General features: G+C 36.3%; 1 protein-coding gene across 1 annotated transcript in view; it reads right to left on the reverse strand.

Annotated features, from left to right (window-relative positions):
• XYLT1 (xylosyltransferase 1) overlaps positions 1–19,099 on the reverse strand; it is a 414,523-nt gene that overhangs the window by 286,534 nt on the left and 108,890 nt on the right. The window lies entirely within an intron of this gene.

The following is a 19,099-nucleotide window of genomic DNA, read 5'->3' on the forward strand; positions in this document are numbered from 1 at the left end:
TTCAGAGCTCATGGCTCATGGTACATTGTGCTCTCTCTACCCCCCATGCCTGGGAGAGGAACAGGAATAAAGGACAGAGACCATTACTTAGGTGCCTAGAAAACAAGTGACTTAAAGATTCCAAGATGGCTTTTTTCAGCCACTTGTAAATAGGCAAATAGGTTTGCTTTAGATTAAGCCAGACTTGATTCAGCCAGAAGCTTACAGAGTATCTTTCCTATCATTTATTATCAACCCTCAATGATTAAGTTCTGAATAGTGGATTTCATTCCATAGAATGAGTCACATAAAGCACTTTTTATGTTTTATATGGAAACTTAGAGCTTGACATTTTTTTGAACCATTTAGTCTAGGGGTTCTTAACTAAGGATCCATGAACTTTAAAAAAATAATTTGATGATTGTGTTTCATTAGGATTCGTTTCCTTTATAATCTTACTTTTTTATGCATTTAAAAGTACTATTTTGATGATAAGTCTCTAGGCTTCATCAGGCTGTCAAAGGATAGCATACACACACACACACACAAAATCAAAAAAAAAATTAAGAACCCCTAATGCAATCCAAATCTTTTATTTAATGGTGAAGGAGGTCCAGAGAAGTGAAAGGGTTCCCTGTCTATACAAGGAGTAACAGCAGCAGAACTGGAACCAATACTTAGGAGTTCCCTCCATTCTACAGCACTAAGTGAAGAGTACTACCATATGGTAGTAGTGAAACAGTCCCCAAGGGAAGGATTCTTGTCTATTTTGTCTTTGTGTCCCAGAAGTCTGGCACTGTTGCCTTGAATATAGTATATACTTACTAAGTGCTTATTGATGGATGGTTATTGGATTATTGTTGGCTAGCAATAGCAATGTTGATTTTATTTTTGAAATCTCTTACAAAAATCTCTCCTTCTTACACAAATCATCTCAGATGTGGGGGCTTGAAAGGACTCAGTGCACTGTCTTATGACACAGGGAATCACAAATCTATAGAGTCAATTACAGAGCTGAAAAGACCTTTTGAAATTCTGTTTTTACTTACTGCTTTTGTAGATGAGGATCCTTCAGTTAAAAAAAAAAAAAAAAAAGGATTCATTACCAGGATCTTAACTTTAAATATATTTAGAGATAAATGAGTTGTTTTTACAACACTTTTCCAAATATATCCTTCTCCTATATTCTTCCCCAAAACACCCACTTTTGTAACAAAGAAAAAAAGAGAAATAAAAACTAGTTTAACAAAACTAAACAATATATCAACTGAGTTTGACTGTATATGCAACATTCCACATCTGTAGCCCTTCAACTCTGTAAACAAGGGAGATGCATATTGTGTAAAGGGATCCATCCATTAAATAGTCATCTCTCCTAATATACTGAAAAAAATGAAATTCAATTTGTAAGATTTTACATGTAACATTATTTACACACAAGTTTCCAGGAACATTTACAATGCATGTATAAAAAGCCAAATGTAAAGAGCTTTCATTTTCCATTTCCTGATTTCCTTTTAACTCTTCCTTAAGATGAGTGATCCAGTGAGAAGAGTCAAAAAAAAGTTTCAGTAAAGACCGATGAAGGCCTAATGTCTATGGTAAGAAAGGCATTTTTTTTTTTTTTGCCCCATAATCCAGAATCAGGGAATTTAAATGAGCTAAACCCTGTCTTCTCTGGATTTAAAAAGAAACAAAAAATAATGAATTTCTGTCCCTGGCCTTGTAAATCTCATCAATGCTAACTTTACTTAAAACAAACAAACACAAACAAAGCAAAACAAAATCAAAACAAACATTTTTTTTTTTTTAATTCTGGAAAGAGAAGTGTAATGGGCCAGAATTCTGAAGAAATGTACTTGAAACAAGGATTCTTACAATAAGGTGTTAACTCAGTGGAACTCAGTTAAGTTCAGTGGAACTGATAAGATAATGGTTATCTAGTTTAGCATAAGAGTTCTCTAGTTCAGTATGACTGATTTAATCTTATAGCAAATAATGGTTCCCTAGTGATATTAGTGATTGGTTTATACTCCAGTACACTGTAATGATGTAATTGTAATAGAGTATATAAACTGAGGGCAAAGTCAGCCACAGACATTCCATCTTGTGGAATATCTCTCCTCTGGTGATTCTCCTGCCTCTTGCATTTTCTTCACTAAATTCAAGACCCATTCCTAAGGCCCCAGGTGAAGGAGACAGACTGTGAAGGAGATAATGAAGACTTTGGACTTTATCCCTGATTTTGTGGTGAATTCATAGTGATTATTCTGCTCAAACGAAGGCTGATCCTGAGATCTCCAGAAAGCTAACCAAAATATTACAAACCATAATTCTAGGAAGAAAGTAAAAAAGAGGATATTAGTAACATGATGGTACTTTGTAGGGCTGTATTAAAAGGTCATCCAATGTAAAGGACTATTGTCACTGCTTGCTTTGTCTATACATAAGAAACATCCAAGCACTGTGGCTAGGATCCACCTGACTCCATAGATAAAAAACCATGCTGCCAGTTCCCCGAGTCCTGTCTCTTAGCCACAAAGGAAGGTACTAGCATTTCTAAGAAACCTAACAGACTAGCCTTGTGCTAGATCAAAATATTTAGTGTAGTCCAGTTTCCTGGGAGTGTGATAGAGATTGAAAAAAACAACTGTAAGCAAAGACCAAATCAGTCTGCTGGCAGATTGAAACCGCACAAATTTCTGGGTGAGGAGGAAGGAACTGAATCTCCTCCTGCCTACCCTAGTCTTTCTACACCCACACCTCCCATCTTTGATCTCTCAGTTCCTCTGCACATGGTGGTTACCCAATCAAGAAAATAAATACATTTGTTTAAGAGTCTCTCCAAGGAGGTACAGCAGGGAAGGCAAAGAGGAGTCCCAAATTGCTTCTTTATAAGGACAGTAAACATTTTCTGACACTATCCTCTTTAAAGTTGATTGATGCTGAATTTTGGGATGGAAGGAGCCACTGACAAGCCCTGCTGACCATATGCAAGAGAAAACAACAGGGATATTTAAAAACAATCAGAGGTCCTTCTTGTACAGGCAGAAGGAGGAAGGAAAGAAGGAAAAAGATGAGTGGATAGGGATATGAACTAGCTGAAAGATGATTAATCTTCTCTCCCTGAGATTTAAACAAAAATTCAATTCAACTCAACAATCCTTTACTAAGCAATTATTATGTGCAAGATGGGCACCCCCATCCTACTAATCACTCAGATTCACAACTTCATAGATATCTTCCCTTTCCCCTCTCCTTTGCCCTACACAATTTCAGTTTGCTAAGTTTTGTTTATACCATAACTATAAAGTCTCTTGCATCTGTTCCCTTTTATATTCACATGGCTACCACCAAAATTCAGGCCCTTATCTCATCTCATCTAGACTACTTGGAATAACCTTCCTAATTGGTGTCTCTGCCCCTAATTTCCCCGATTCAACCTATCCTCCAATCAATCAACAAGCATTTATTAAATGCTTTGTATATGCCAGACACTATGCTAAGTGATAAGGATACAGAGAAAAACTAAAACAATCCCTCTGCACAACTGCCAAACTGATCTATCTAATGAATGATTTTAATCTCCTTGCTTAAGATTCTTCAGACAACTTTGACAGAATTAAAATATAATTTGGGAAATATTTAACAAAATAAATAAGAATACAATTGAACATACACAATGTTGTTATGTGGTTTTCCAAGTCAATACATGGTTTATATTTGAGTTTGATGCCCTTCTTTTAGTGGATTACAATTCTCTAGACTAAAATATGAACTTCTTAGTTTTGCATTTCAAGCAATTACCAGTCGGATTCTAAGTTATTTTTCCAGACTTATTTTCTGTTACTTATACATCTTGTATTCAAATCATATTGGTCTATACAAAATACTGTCTCATCTTTGCACAGGTCAGTGGGCCTCAGAATTTTTTGATCTCTTTATACTCTTAAAAAAATTATTAAGGACTCCAAAGAGCTTTTGTTTATATGCGTCATATCTATTTCTATTTACCATATTAAAAATTAAAATTTGTCATTATGATAAAGAGAGTTTTGACTGTGCTGACAACTCTGAAAGCAGATGGGAACCCTCAGTTTCCTAAACCACACATTTTGAGAACTATTGGTTTGGCCTAAAATATTTTTATCTATTCATTCCTTCTGGGAATCCCTAGATCCAGTGAAGGCATCAGCTGAAGTATTAGTTCTAAGAAGTCTTTCTTAATTCTCAGAATTTGGAGTACTCTTACCATGCTAAATTGTATTTACTTTATGCTAATATTACCTCATAGGGAACAGACCCTGAAGCCATGAAAACTGAAATACAAACCTTGCATTTTAAATATAAAGACTGTTGGCAAAATCTTTGCTTAAAATCTCAGAGTTCTAAGTAATTCTAAAAATTTTGCTGTTCTTCTTCAGTCATGTTTGACCCTTTGTGATAACTTTTGGGATTTTCTCAGAAAGATACTGAAGTGGTTTTCCATCTCCTGCTCCAGGTCATTTTATAGATGAGGATACTGAGGCAAACAAGGTGAATTGACTTGACCAGGGTCACACAGTTAATATGTATCTGAATCAGGATTTGAACTCAATCTTCTTGACACCAGGTCCGGGACTCTATCCACTGTATCATCTGACTATCCTTCTACAAATTGTAAAGAAGCCATTGACTTAAATTCATACAAGAGTTTCCTCAAATTCCCTGCATCATGAAATCTCAAGTCTAGCAAGCCCTCATCTTTCTTACTTTGTGTGTAGTATGGGGTGCTAGACATCCCTAACCCAAATTGGCTATTCGAAAGTATCTCCAGATACAAATAAAAAGCATTTATTAGATCCTTGAAAGAAATAGTCCAAGAACATCAACTGGACAATTCAGCATGGTGTATATAGTCCAGTGCTATAGAGTACCGTCCAATCGATAATTAGCCTTAAGTGCTCGGTTGTTGGGACCTCAGTGCATGAAATCAAGAGTTTCAGCCCTCTACATCTCTGCATCTCAGTTTCCTCATATGTAAAATTAGGATTTTGGGCCAGATGATCTTCAAGATTTGTTTCAAATATTCTATGATTCTTGGTTCTAAAAATACTCTTACTATGGATTATAAATTCATGATTTATTGGCATTCTACCCCTCATGTTGATTAATAAACTTTATCCTAATTAAGCAGATTTTTACATTATAAAAATTATTTTTATTTCATTTATTCAGATAACTATACTGTATAACTCTGGACTAAACAATCTAATGCTAGCAACAAATTTGACTATATTAATGAGCCTGCACAAATATCCTCTTATTTGGAGAATATAAGCTCCAAGGGTTATGGTCTTGGTTTGTATGACGTTTAGGCTGAATGTTATTCATACCCTGTTGTCAAAGTACTGATTTGTAAATCGATGCAAATCCAGTTACAGTCTCATGTTTCTCAGTCAGTAGCACAGCAGGCTACTGTTTCTCTATTTGTTAAGCCAAGAGAGAATGCCTCTGTGAGAATTTCCCATGCTTAGGTAAGGAAAAAAAAAAAAGGTTAGTATCTGCTGGCTCAATAACATTTTCCTATTCCACCCCTTTTTAGCACAAAGAAATTTCCCAGAAGCTACCAGTCCCAGATGAAATCGGGGTTTGAGGGGATGGATCACAATTTTCAATAAAGAAATTTCCAAGCCAACTGACTTGCCTAAATGTCAAGTATTCTATTCTCCTTAAGGAAAGTGGAAGAAGTAAGAAAGGGATGGGAATGAAGCAATCTATTTTGGTATTAATGTAATTACTAAGTTTCATGGGTAAATGAATGACTTCTGAAATCAAATGGAATGGAGACCAACATCATCTAAGGAAGTAGCATAGTACAGGGTAAAAAACATTAACTATGCTTTCAAAGGACTTGGATTCAAAACAGGCTCTGATATTTCCCTGAATGACTTTGGAGGAAATCACTTAACCTTCTTTTAGGTCTCTATTTTCCTCATCTGGAAAATGAAAGGGTGATACAGATGACCTCTGAAGTAGCTTCCAATTGAAAACTGGAGTTGTTTCTATGATGTTTCTATGAACTTTTAAAAAAAATTATAAAAGAACCATTCATTTGCCTATAGTTTAAGAATGCTCTCTTATATGTTTATAGAATGTTTTAAAACAAAATAATTTGAGTCATAATCAACAACAAAGGGCTCTGAGTTCATGGGATCTTGCCCATTGCTTTCCATGAAAAATGTAAGAATTTCCATCATTCACGTCCAGTGTTCTTTCTACTTTTTTTTCCCCTTGCTGATGACTTTCCCAAGACAGCAGGCCTACTGGGAGCCTAAGACTTACACAGTTTAGGTCTTTCTGAGGAAGAAAGGAAAAAAGGGAAGGAGAGAAAAAGAAAAGGAAGGAGGGAGAAGAAAGGGGAAAGGAAGAATTAAGGGGGGAATGAAGCAAAGACAAAGAGAAAAAAAGACAGAAAAAACAAAGAGAAAAAAGGCAAAGAAAGAAAGAAAGAAAAAGAAAGGAAGGAAAGAAGAAAGCATTATGGTAAAGTGGATTGGCTTCATATCACAAATGGGCTTGTCTGTACAAACTCTATACAAAAGAAAGCAGGTCTTTTCTCCTGAGGAGTCTGGAAATATGAAGAAAAGCAGATGGAAATGATAAGCAATGTGTTTCCATTGCTTGTCCTCCACAGATGTCAGTTTACACCATAATTAATTCCCTAGATCCTCAGGTATAAACTATTCAGAAAGTCCCTGTTTGCTCTAAACATTGTTCTTCATGAAGGGCAAACTACCAGTAGAGATGGGGTAGAGACAAAGAGATGTTTAGATAGAAAATACCCCCCTAGGAAGACAGTCTCCTCAGAAGCTTCAATCCATAGGAAAGATTGTGTTTTCAAGTGGGAACAGAGAAAGCAAGCAGCTCTCAAAGTTAGAAAGTCAGACTAGAAATGATATGAACTTCTCTTAGCCCAGAAGTCTTGGCTCTGGAAAGTATCCAGAATCAACCAGCTCAACACAGCTGTTTTTAATACTTTGCATTCACTGTACTGTTAAGCTATAAATCTGTTAGGAAATTACCTTTGACAAGGTCTTTTTCCATAATGATTTGATGTTTTGCCTTTTACATACATGTGTACCTACATACATTCACACACAGAGTAAATCATTAGTGTCCATGTACATACTATAAGTCATTTCCAAGACAAAAGCAGTGACTTTGGTGATAAATCTATTCTGACTTAAAACAGAATGCCAGGGGATAGTTGACATCAGCCTAAGGGTGGAGGATCCAACATTTAATTTGAAAGAGAAACAAAGAAACAAACTGAAAGCTGATGCAGGGTCACACCTTTATTTAAATGACTGTACATTCTAATATTGACTTTATAAATGAAACTGTTACCACAACAACTAGAAATCTGTGACTTATGTTTACCCGGAACATTAAAAAGTCTCTCCTATACTGACAGACAGTATTAGACTAATGTTAGACATTAGTTTAAACTTCAAAGCAGAGTATTAGAGGTAAAACAAACAAACAAACAAACAAACAAACTGCTCTGTGTAGTATTACCACACTGCTCCATTGAACCATGCTCCATAGAACCACTGCAGCTATCACTATGGCTGATGTTAGCAAGGCAAAGTTAGGATTCAATGATTTTAAGGCAATTTTAAAAATCATTTTGTCCCAACTGCTAGTGTCCTTTTGTTTCCCCCAGTGTCCAAAATAGTAGGAAGAGAAAGAAACTCTGCTTTCTTTACTTCCTTGTTTCCTTCCTTCTTTGAGACACCCTTACATGGATTCATAGAGTTGGATGGTACACCTTCAAAAGGAATCTTTATTGCTACATGCCCAACGAGTGTTTGTCTGGCCCCTACTTTTAAGGAGATGAACCCACTGATTCTCCAAGTACCCCATTAAGAAATACAGGTGGACATAAAGCCTAAACACATCTTTTTGCAATTTCTGCCAGTTCCTTCTGATTAGAGAGGATTCTCTCCAGAACCAAAAGGAATGAATCTAATCCCTTCTCCACAATATACCCTTTCTGATACTCAAACAGGGCCAATCAACAAATATTTATCAAGCACTGACTATGTGTCAGGCACTGCACTAAGAGCTAGGGATACACAGAACCACAAAAAGGTCTCTGCCCTCAAGGACATCATATCCTAAATAGGAAGACAACATGCAAAAATAAATTATGCATTAAGGGATATAAACACACATATTTATATATGTATGTATGTGTTGGGGGAGAGAAAGAATGAGAGCAAGAGCCAGAGTGAGGAGGAGAACGAGGGCTAGGGCAGAGCAAGGATGAAAGAGAAGGGAGGGAAAGAAGGAGGTAGAGGGAGAGAAAGAGAGGAGGAGGAGAGAAGAAAGGAGAAGAGAGGAGAGGAAAGGAAAAAAAGGAGAAGAGAAGAGAGGAGAGGAGAAGAGAGAGAGAGACAGAGACAGAGAGACAGAGAGAGAATGAAAAAAATGGAAGGTAATCTTAGAAAAAAAGTACTTGCTGACTGAGTGTGGTAGTAGGAGTAGGGGGAGGAAAAGTCTCCTACCAATGGTGAGATTTAAGCTGAGACTTAAAACAAGCCAGGGAACCCAGGAAGAGAGGTGAGAAGGAAATAGCTATAATGAAGACACAGAATTGGGTGATAGAATGTTATGTGTAAGCAGTAGCAAAAAGGCTAATGCTGATAGACTGTAGAATATGTGGAAGGGAATAAAAAATAAGTAGACTGGAAAATTTGAAAAAGATCAGGACCTTTAGATGTCAAATACAAGATTTTACATTTGATTTTGGAAATAATAGGAAGCCACTGGAGTTTACTAGATATAATCAGATATGTGCTTAAGGAAAACTGCCTTGGCAGTTGAGAAGATGCTTAATTAGAGTGGGGAAAGATTTGAGGGAAGAAAAACAGCAGGGAGGGCTACTGTGTTAGTCTAAGTTGAAGTGATTTTGAACCAAGATGGCAGCTGTGTGAGTACAGAAAAAAGGATATATAAAAGAGATGAAGGCAAAATGAAGAAGACCTGACATTAGATCAGTTATATAGAGTGAATATAAGTTCAAGATGATATAAAAGATATGAGTATAGATAACTGGGAAGTCACTAGGTAGAAAGGAAGGTGTAGCGGGAAAGATAATGGGCTTTAATGGGCTTTGATTTTAGCTTTAGCTTGTTGAGCTTCAGATGCCAATGGGGCATTCATTTAGAGATGTATAAAAGGCATTTGGTGATGTCTGAACTCTAGAGAGGTTATGACTGGATATAAATTTAAGAATCATATGGATAATGATTAATTCTGATGGACATGGCTCTTCTCAACGATGAGACAATTCAGGCCAGTTTCAATGATCTTATGATGATGAGAGCCATCTACACCCAGAGAGAGGTCTATGGGAACTAAGTGTGGATCATAACATAGCATTTCCACTTCTTTTGTTATTGTTTGCTTGAATTTTATTTTCTTTCTCATTTTTCCTTTTTGATCTGATTTTTCTTGTGCAGCAAGATAATTGTATAAATATACATGTCTATATTGGATTTACATATTGTTTTACAACCTTGCATATGTTTTGAAAATAAAAAGCTTCAATAAAAAAATATGGATAGACATGATAATTGAGCACAGGAGAGACACTAATGTCATCAAGTAAAACAGTAAAGAAGGAGAAGGGCCAGAACATAGTTTTGGGAAATATATGGTTAATGTACCCATTAAGTTAGAAGATCCAACAAAGGAGATTAGGAAGGAATAGTTGACCAGGTAGATAAACTCAATTCCTGGAACTCTTTCTCATTTGACATGATCTAAAGGTCCTTTATTATCATGTTTACTTTTGTTTGAATAATGTTTTTTCTAAATTCTGGTGCACAAAAGTGAACACAACAATAGTCTGGATAAAATCTTATAGGAGTAGAGTACAGTATCATCTCCTTATTTCTGAAAGCTATGACCATCTCACTATAATCCAGTCCCATTATTACCATATCACAATGCCAATTTAAATTGAACTTTCTGCCCTCTAAAATTCTTCAGACTTTTTTCAAACTGTTTTCTAATACATAATCTTGTGAATTCTTGGTCATAAATACCCTACTCATTCTCACCTCTCTTATTACATCAGAAGGAGGAACTTGTTTTCACATCCAAAACCACTCCAATAAGAAGTTTACACAAGATAGTTTCTCCATCACCTTGGTGATAAAGACATGTAAAACAACCAACAGTTGTATGTCTTCAAGCCAATCCAAAGAAAAGTACTCAGGGGAACTCATGAGTTATACTTAAGTTAACATGCACCAGGGTCCAATCTTTCTAGGCCAACAAGGCCGCCTATCAATCTGCCTACTCAAGGCAAACAACAGATCTTGGAATTCTATTGGATAATTCTACTTTGGAAAGTTATGACAAATCTGTATTGTGGTGTGTGTGTGTGTGTGTGTGTGAATCTAGGACTTCTGAGTCAAAGTGTCAGAGTTAAAAAGTAAATTGCCATAACTCTCTAATATTCACCTCCAAAAAAATCATAAAATACAAACAAATCCTTGAACAGCAGAACCATGAAAAAGATAGGGTGAAACTATCTTTGAACCTAAGAAACATTGAAGATTGCCAAGAAAGGTCTGTCTCATTCAGGTAAAATAGGAAGGTTTTCCAAGGCAGGAAATGTCCCAGAAAATCAGCAACAAACCCCATCTTAGCAAACCAGTAAGAGATACAGAATCTTAATATGATGAAACAGGCAAACGCTAACACCAGGACACCTCCAGATGTCTCAGCATAGCCAAGAAAATAGGCAAACTCAAATTCCAAGAACTACAATGTGCTTCAGCATAACCCAGGGTAAACAGGCAATCTCCAGTGACTAGACTTCTACATGCTTCAGCATAGCATGGGACAAATAAGTATATGTCAAACCTATGGGAGCCTAAGTGAATAGGCAACTTTCAGTGGTTAGATTACCACTTGTTTCAGTGTAACCTTGGGGAAATACAGAAGAAACACTCCACTAACCTCAGCACACACCAGATACCAGCAGTAGGACCCCAGCTGAGTACCAGATAAGCTGCCAGACTCCTACAACTTCTAGCAGCCACCCCCTCAGCACATATCCCCTCAGCACAGCACCAGACACAGGAGTCCTCCAGGGGCCTCAGGACAACATCAGTGAAACACTAGGTACCTGGGATAAGAAGCTTGGTACAGTGTCCCTTCCAGTCTGGGAACAGAACTCAAATTTAAAAAGGAAAAACAAAACAAAAGAATTTGACCACAGAAAGTTATTATGGTGACAGTAAGAGGACACAAACTCAGAAGATCTTTCATGTTTCTTAGGCTCAAAGATTGTTTCACCCTTTCTTTTTGCTGGTTTTGCTGTTCAAGAATTTGTTTGGGGTCACTATTTTATGATTCCTTTTGGAGGGGATTATTAGAGAGTTATGGCAATTTACTTCTAACTCTGCCACCTTGGCTCTCAGAACTCCTGGATCTGATTTACATTCAATGGTACTGAACTGTTGATATTCTTACACAGGAAGATGATACTCATAATTTTTAAAAATTGTATCACTAATAATTTAGCTGGAATGAATTTACATAGTAAAACGGTAAAGAAGGAGAAGGGCCAGAACATAGTTTTGGGGAATATATGATTAATGGGTATAATTGGTATAAGGTAAATGTGAGGGAATGACAAAAAAAAATTAAGGGATGAGAACAAGGAGTACACTGAATGCAGAAAGAAGGGAGAGTAGAATGGGGTAAATTATTTCACATGAATCTAAATAGAACCAATATTAATTTCCTTCTATCTTGGAACTTTTTCTTTAAGGAAGCTACTAGAAATAATTTGATCAGCAGGCATTAAGAATATCTAAAATACTTGTCCCTGAAGTATTAGTTCCAAGTCCTTGGAATGATTCCAGCTTAGTCTCCAACTGAAATTTACTTGGCCAAAGATCAGCAAGATATGAATGGTTTGTGAAACTGGGTGGCATATTAGCAATAGGAGGCAACTAAATGGTTCAATAGGTAGAATGCTGGATCCTGGAGTCAGGAAGACCTGAGTTCAAAAACAACCTGAAATATTTAGTAGCTTTGTGATTCTGGGCAAGTCACTTACCCACTGTCTAAATGGCAAACCACTCTAGATAACTAAAAAAGCTTAAAGCCCTTACATTAACCAATCTCTAAAGTGAAATGGAGAGGTAGACAGGAAATTATATGAGCTCCTGCTTTTAATAAGATCCACTATAGAAAAACAGTTCAAATCTTGCTTCAGACACTTATCAGAAGTGTGACCCTAGACAAATAACATAACCTTTTCTCAACTTCCTTATCCATTAATTGGTCAGGTTAGATACCATGGCTCATCTCTAAATCCATGCCCCTACACTCTTAATATATAAAATATAAAGTAGGAAGTGATTATTCACATGACCAAACAAGCCCTTTATTAAAGATCTCTTAGTGCATTTAAATGTTTGTTTACAGACTATTAACTACTTGGCAGAGGTGGCAGGAAAACAGAATGAATGGCAGCCAAATGGAAATTAGTCAGAAATGAAGATAAAGCACTTCAGACAATATCATGGAAATTGGAGTCCCAGTGGTAACATTTGGTAAGTGTTAAAAGTGTTAAATAAGTGTGTTACTTATCTTTACTATTATTATTAAAGAAAAGCATTACAAAGTAGCTGGATACCCAGTCAGAAGATGACTTGGTTTCAAATCCTGTCCCTGACACATATTAATTATAAGGTCAAGGTTAAGTAAGTTCCTTAATGCCCCCAGTTTACTAGGGTAATGATATTAGACTCAAATAGAAATAGGTCACTGTGGCCGCATACTGATTTAGAAAGCTATCAATTAATATTATCAATGTTGTATTTTATTTTTATTTTCTAAAATATTTCTAAATTACCTTTTTTTTTATTTAATAGCCTTTTATTTACAGGTTATATGCATGGGTAACTTTACAGCATTAACAATTGCCAAACCTCTTGTTCCAATTTTTCACCTCTTACCCCCCAACCCCTCCCCTAGGTGGCAGGATGACCAGTAGATGTTAAATATATTAAAATATAAATTAGATACACAATAAGTATACATGACCAAAACATTATTTTGCTGTATAAAAAGAATCAGACTCTGAAATATTGTAAAATTAGCTTGTGAAGGAAATCAAAAATGCAGGTGGGCATAAATATAGGGACTGGGAATTCAATGTAATGGTTTTTAGTCATCTCCCAGAGTTCTTTCTCTGGGCGTAGCTGGTTCAGTTCATTACTGCTATTGGAAATGATTTGGTTGATCTCGTTGCTGAGGATGGCCTGGTCCATCAGAACTGGTCATCATATAGTATTGTTGTTGAAGTATATAATGATCTCCTGGTCCTGCTCATTTCACTCAGCATCAGTTTGTGTAAGTCTCTCCAGGCCTTTCTGAAATCATCCTGTTGGTCATTTCTTACAGAACAATAATATTCCATAATATTCATATACCACAATTTGTTCAGCCATTCTCCAACTGATGGACATCCATTCAGTTTCCAGTTTTTAGCCACTACAAAAAGGGCTGCCACAAACATTCGTGCATATACAGGTCCATTTCCCTTCTTTATAATCTCTTTGGGATATAAGCCCAGTAGTAACACTGCTGGATCAAAGGGTATGCACAGTTTGATAACTTTTTGAGCATAATTCCAAACTACTCTCCAAAATGGTTGGATTCGTTCACAACTCCACCAACAATGCATCAGTGTCCCAGTTTTCCCACATCCCCTCCAACAATCATCATTATTTTTTCCTGTTATCTTAGCCAATCTGACAGGTGTGTAGAATCTTAGAGTTGTCTTAATTTGCATTTCTCTGATTAATAACGACTTGGAGCATCTTTTCATATGACTAGAAATAGTTTCAATTTCTTCATCTGAGAATTGTTTGTTCATATCCTTTGACCATTTTTCAATTGGAGAATCTAAATTACCTTTTAATGTGGTTTAGGCAACACTCAGCCAGGTATGTTGCTGGCCTCAGGTACAACACTTCTGGCTTAGATAGCTCTCTGTAAGATTAGAAGTTACTGTCGATTTGTATTGGTGGAGGGAATTTCCACATTAGGAGTTCTCTGCACTGTTTAAATCATAGGACTAGACTTCTCTCATCAAAAAAAGAAAAAGAAGTTATTTTATAAAAATAGAATTTGAATGACCAAAAAGTAGATATAATACAAATGTTTAGGAATGTATCCATGGGGTAGATTTTAGAAAGTATGTGAAATGATAGCACAAGGGCAGATAGGAAACTCACTAGATTGAGTATTGGGCCTGAAATCAGGAAGAATTGAGTTCAAATCTGGTCTCAGACATCTAATAGCTGTGTGACCCTGGACAAACTAATTAACTACTTTTGTAATTTACTGAACAGGAAAATGGCAAAGCTCTCCAGTATCTTTGCCAAGAAAACCCCATGGATACGGTTCACAAACAAATGGACATGACAAAATGAGTGAACAACATAGTACCAGAGTAAAAGAACCTTAGCTTAAAATTTAAAGCTTAGGTCTAGCTTTAAATCAAATCTCTGACACACTTCTTTAGGTAAGCCACTCAATTTTCCTACTCCTCAGAATCCTCATCTGTAAAATGAAAAGGTTTAACTAAAATGATCTCTGAGGTCCTTTCCCTCATTATATGAATCAAACTAACATGTTTTCCTTATCAAGTACCCTTATCTCAACACCCACACTAAGAGACTTGATCTTCTCCAGGTTTCTAGGGTATTAATAGTACTGTTTTCCCCCAAATTCAGACTCCTTTGAATATTTTCAATTTTTGATCCACATGGTATTTAGGGTACTGTTCTCTGGAGCCAGGGAGAAGATTCCTAGCTGAGACTTAGCCCCTTCCTTCCCAAGGGTGTAGCCTGCCAAGTTAAAAACTTCAGGGGTTTGAGAACTACCCAGCTTCTTCATTCCATTAATCTGGCTGTTAAGCAGAGAGCATCCTGCTGATATAGCCAGATGCAACACTCCCCAGTCCTAATGGCATAAAACATTAGAGGCAGACTCAGCAACTGATCAATCTATCTCCCCCACAACTCAGAACAGCTGCATGGGGACAGATTAACCAAGCAGAAGATAATGACCGATGTAATTGATATTGGGTGGAGGGGAGAGACAAAAGAGTCAGGGGCAGCACACACACAAAAAAAAGAAGAAGCCTTTGATGGCCTGGTGTTCTGATGATATCTGGGATGGGAAAAAAGCCAAGTTCAAGTTTACATTTCAGTGTACTTAGAAAGACATAGCATATACACTTCTTTGAAGCTTGCATATCTGGAATTGGATGGACCAGAGCAATCTTAAGAATAAGAGTGCTTGAAAAAGAAAGTACAAGTTATCCCAATACTAAAATAATAATAATAATAATTCTTAAAATGTCTTATACTTGGATACCAAGTCAAAATCAGTCAGATGCATCTTTTAGTCAACAGGCAGCTCAACATAGTAAAAAACACACTGACTGTGGAAACAGGGGATGTATATTTAACCCTAACCCTAAATATCTATGTGATCTTGGACAAACTTCACTGTTTCCTTATCTGTAAATCCAGGGGACTGGACTACATCAGGGATTTTTAACCCAGGATTCATGGACTCCTTTTTAAAGTATTTTAATACTGTGTTTTAATATAATTGATTTCCTCATGTATTTCATTTTATGTATTTAAAAATCATAGTCCAAGCCATTCCATAAATTTCACTAGACAGTCAAAAGAGCAACTGACACTAAAAAGGTTAAAATCCTTGCACTAGATAATCTCTAAAATTAATTCCAGCTCAAAATCTATAAAATATTATAATTTTACTCATTGAATAGTATGTAGATACTTACTGCCAGCAATCTTATTGTGTACCCTACCTGCCCTATGTAATTCTCTTTTAGTTTGACTATAGGAAGTGGCTACTGGTTCCTCTTTTATACCCACACAGCATGCTAAGCCTAGTTACAAAAGCAACAGTGGTTTCATTCCAGTCACAAAAGTGCTTCTTGGTTTGGACATAGCAGATTGATTCCAGGGGGTTGTAAACCAAGAAACACAGAATTCATAAAAGATAAAAATACCACTGTAGGACCCTCCTAGAACTACAGCTAGACAAGTGATGGATTATTTTAAGACAATTAAAGCCACTTTTCCCAGTCACTGTGCTGATAAAGCAGGAAATTAATAAAATTCTGATTATTTGAGAATTTACCATTTACTTGGGTCACTTTAACTGAATCACAGGAGAGGCTAGGCATTGGAGAACCTATACAGGTCATTAGAAAGACTGGAAATGGAGGAATTAGTATAGCCTAATGATAGAGTCATGTGATTTATGGAAGTAGGACATTATGTATAGACAGCTGACCTCAAAGTCAGAAAGAGGTGGTTTGAGTCCTGTTTCTGATTCATATTGGTTGTGGGACCCTGAGAAAGTCTCTAAAATTCTCAAAGTACCAAACAATTTTTTTAAAATTATAAATTACAGAAGATGTTCATGAGTGGGGAAGAGTTTCCTCATCTGGCATTCCCGATGTCAATGAAGTCAAAAATGAGGGGAAAAAATTCTGGAACTATGTGACATGCAAATTCATCCCCTGCCACAGTTGGAGATTTCTCAGTTTAGCTTCTCAACAATCAAGAAATAGGAACAGATCATTTTTAGTCCCTAGAATAAAATCTGGGTCTCTATGTACAAGTTTCATCCACCAATGTTTTAAAAATACATCTAAATTTCTGCATCTTCTATTGTAGCTCATTTTCCATCTGAAATGGGATTTCAGTATTCACACTAAGGCCAATAACATGTACAGGGGGATGAAGAGTGGTAGGGGGACAAGATATGGGAGGGCTATTTTCCTCCACAATCTGTTCCCTACCTATTTCTGCAAATTTAGAACCTAACTAAAGCCTCTCATTTATTTATAATTCACATAAAATAAGGTCTCTTCTTCTCTGAATATGCTATGTATATTTCCATTTCCCCAAACTCACCTTTTTCCCATTCCCACCCTCTTTATTTACATAGTTCTCCCCACCAGGAATTTCCTTCTCCTTCTAGATAATCTAAACCCCAATCTTTCCTTCAGAGACCAATGCATATTCTACCTCCTCCATAATGTTTTCCCCAAAATTCCTAGTCATCATACCCACTTCTCTGAATTCCAGAAGCATTTATTGTCACTTCATTTGGCCTTAAAATAATTAGTTCTCATATTTATCTTTTTATGTTTATGTCAGATCTTCTCCAACCACATCTTTAAAAAAAAAAAATTGTTTTGCGGCAACCAGGATTACGTGACTTGGCCAGGGTCATACAGCTAGTGGGAGTCTGAGACCTGATTTGAATTCAGGTTTTCCAGACTCCAGACCCATCACTCCACTAAGTCACTTACGGACAGTTTTTAAAATTACGAAGCGCTTTATATACATTATCATCAGCTAGTTTGCTTTAGCTCTTCATCTGTAAAAATGATGTAAAGAAAATGGCAAACCACTCCAGTATCTTTGCCAAGATAATCCCAAAAGAGCTCACAAAGAGTCAGACATGACCGAAACAACTGAACAACAATACATTATCACATATAACCTTGTAATGTAGATGTTATTATCATATTTATAGACAATAAAACCAATGCTTAGATTAAGTGACCTGTCAAAGTTGCCCAGCTACAAAGTGTAAAAGATACAAATCAACTCTGATCATAAGTCAAAATAAGATATGGGAAAAAAAAATCAGATAGAAGGTGGAGAAACACTACATTGAACTCTATTTCTTTAACTTAGTCTTCCACTTAACTTCACTTGTTAACACCATAAGAAATCCTCATCCTCTCCTTATCACAGGCATAGGTATTATTTGTCAACTCCCTCTGTTTTAGTATAGACAAGCATCAAATACTAGTCCTAATGTCTAGGACTTTCCTTAGGCTGAAACAAACTAATGGGGTATGGAATTTGTGAGGGTGGGTACCATTGCTCATTTCTTGAGAAGCCAGTGGAGTGTGAGAGAATTCAATTCAATTCGACAAACATTGATTGGAAGGAATTAAATGTTTTAGATGCACTGGAGGTTGACATATCTTGGGGCAGGAATACTATATCAGAGACTAGCTGGGGGGGCTATCAATAAATTAGAAAAAAAAATCTCTTATCACACCCAAACTAGTGCCTATAGTTTCTTACAGACTCTCCTCTTCATCTCAACACTGAAGCAGATAGATGCTATGAATCATCCCATAAGTGCAAGTGATATATGTTTACATGATAATGAGGGAGAGGGGTAAGGAAGCACATAAATAATTAAGTCAAACAGATCATCTAAAACCTATTTATCTGGCTAAGAGCTTCAATTTCCTCAATTATTGCATGTGAATATCAGTTCCTTTTATTTTCCTTTCACAGACTCTGATGAAGAAGCTACTTAGACTGAAATGTAAACCATATGAAGAAAAAGCAAAGACAAAGTATATGGGAAAGAATGCTTGATTAGACAATCCAGGATTAGGAATCCAGTTATCTTACTTTCCTCAAATGTAAAAAAACATAAATTGGAATAACTGCACCTACCTTGTAGGATTGTTTTGAGGATCAAATGAGGATAATATTTATAAAGTGCTTAGCACATTGTCTAGCACATAGCAGGTGCTTTATTAGTACTTATATATAAAGTACTTATTCCTTTCCTTTCCTTTCTTCCTGCCAAAATCCAAGAAAATAGATCAAACTAAAGACACCTTCCCCATCAAACTCAAGGGGATAATGGTAATTAAGAAAGAAAAAAAGGATATTGGAAAATACAGAACATTCTTATGTAGCCTCAAAAATAAGTCCATGGGAGTCACCCTCCATTGGGAAATTTCTCTTCCATCTTGAATTTTCATTATGGATTCATTAGCAATGAATTCATGGAAAAGTTTTCTGATATTTTTCTCTGGCTTTCCTAAGTCCAAAGAAAAGAAATACTTGCTTAGGTTAAAGAAAATACTTCCAAAATAAAGGAATGAAGTTGTTTTCCAGTGAATAAGCAAGCCTATCTCCGATTTTAAGAAAGGATAAAGCTAGTAAGA

Source organism: Sarcophilus harrisii, chromosome 1 (assembly GCF_902635505.1).
Source record: "Sarcophilus harrisii chromosome 1, mSarHar1.11, whole genome shotgun sequence".
NCBI classification, from domain to species: Eukaryota; Metazoa; Chordata; class Mammalia; order Dasyuromorphia; family Dasyuridae; genus Sarcophilus; species Sarcophilus harrisii.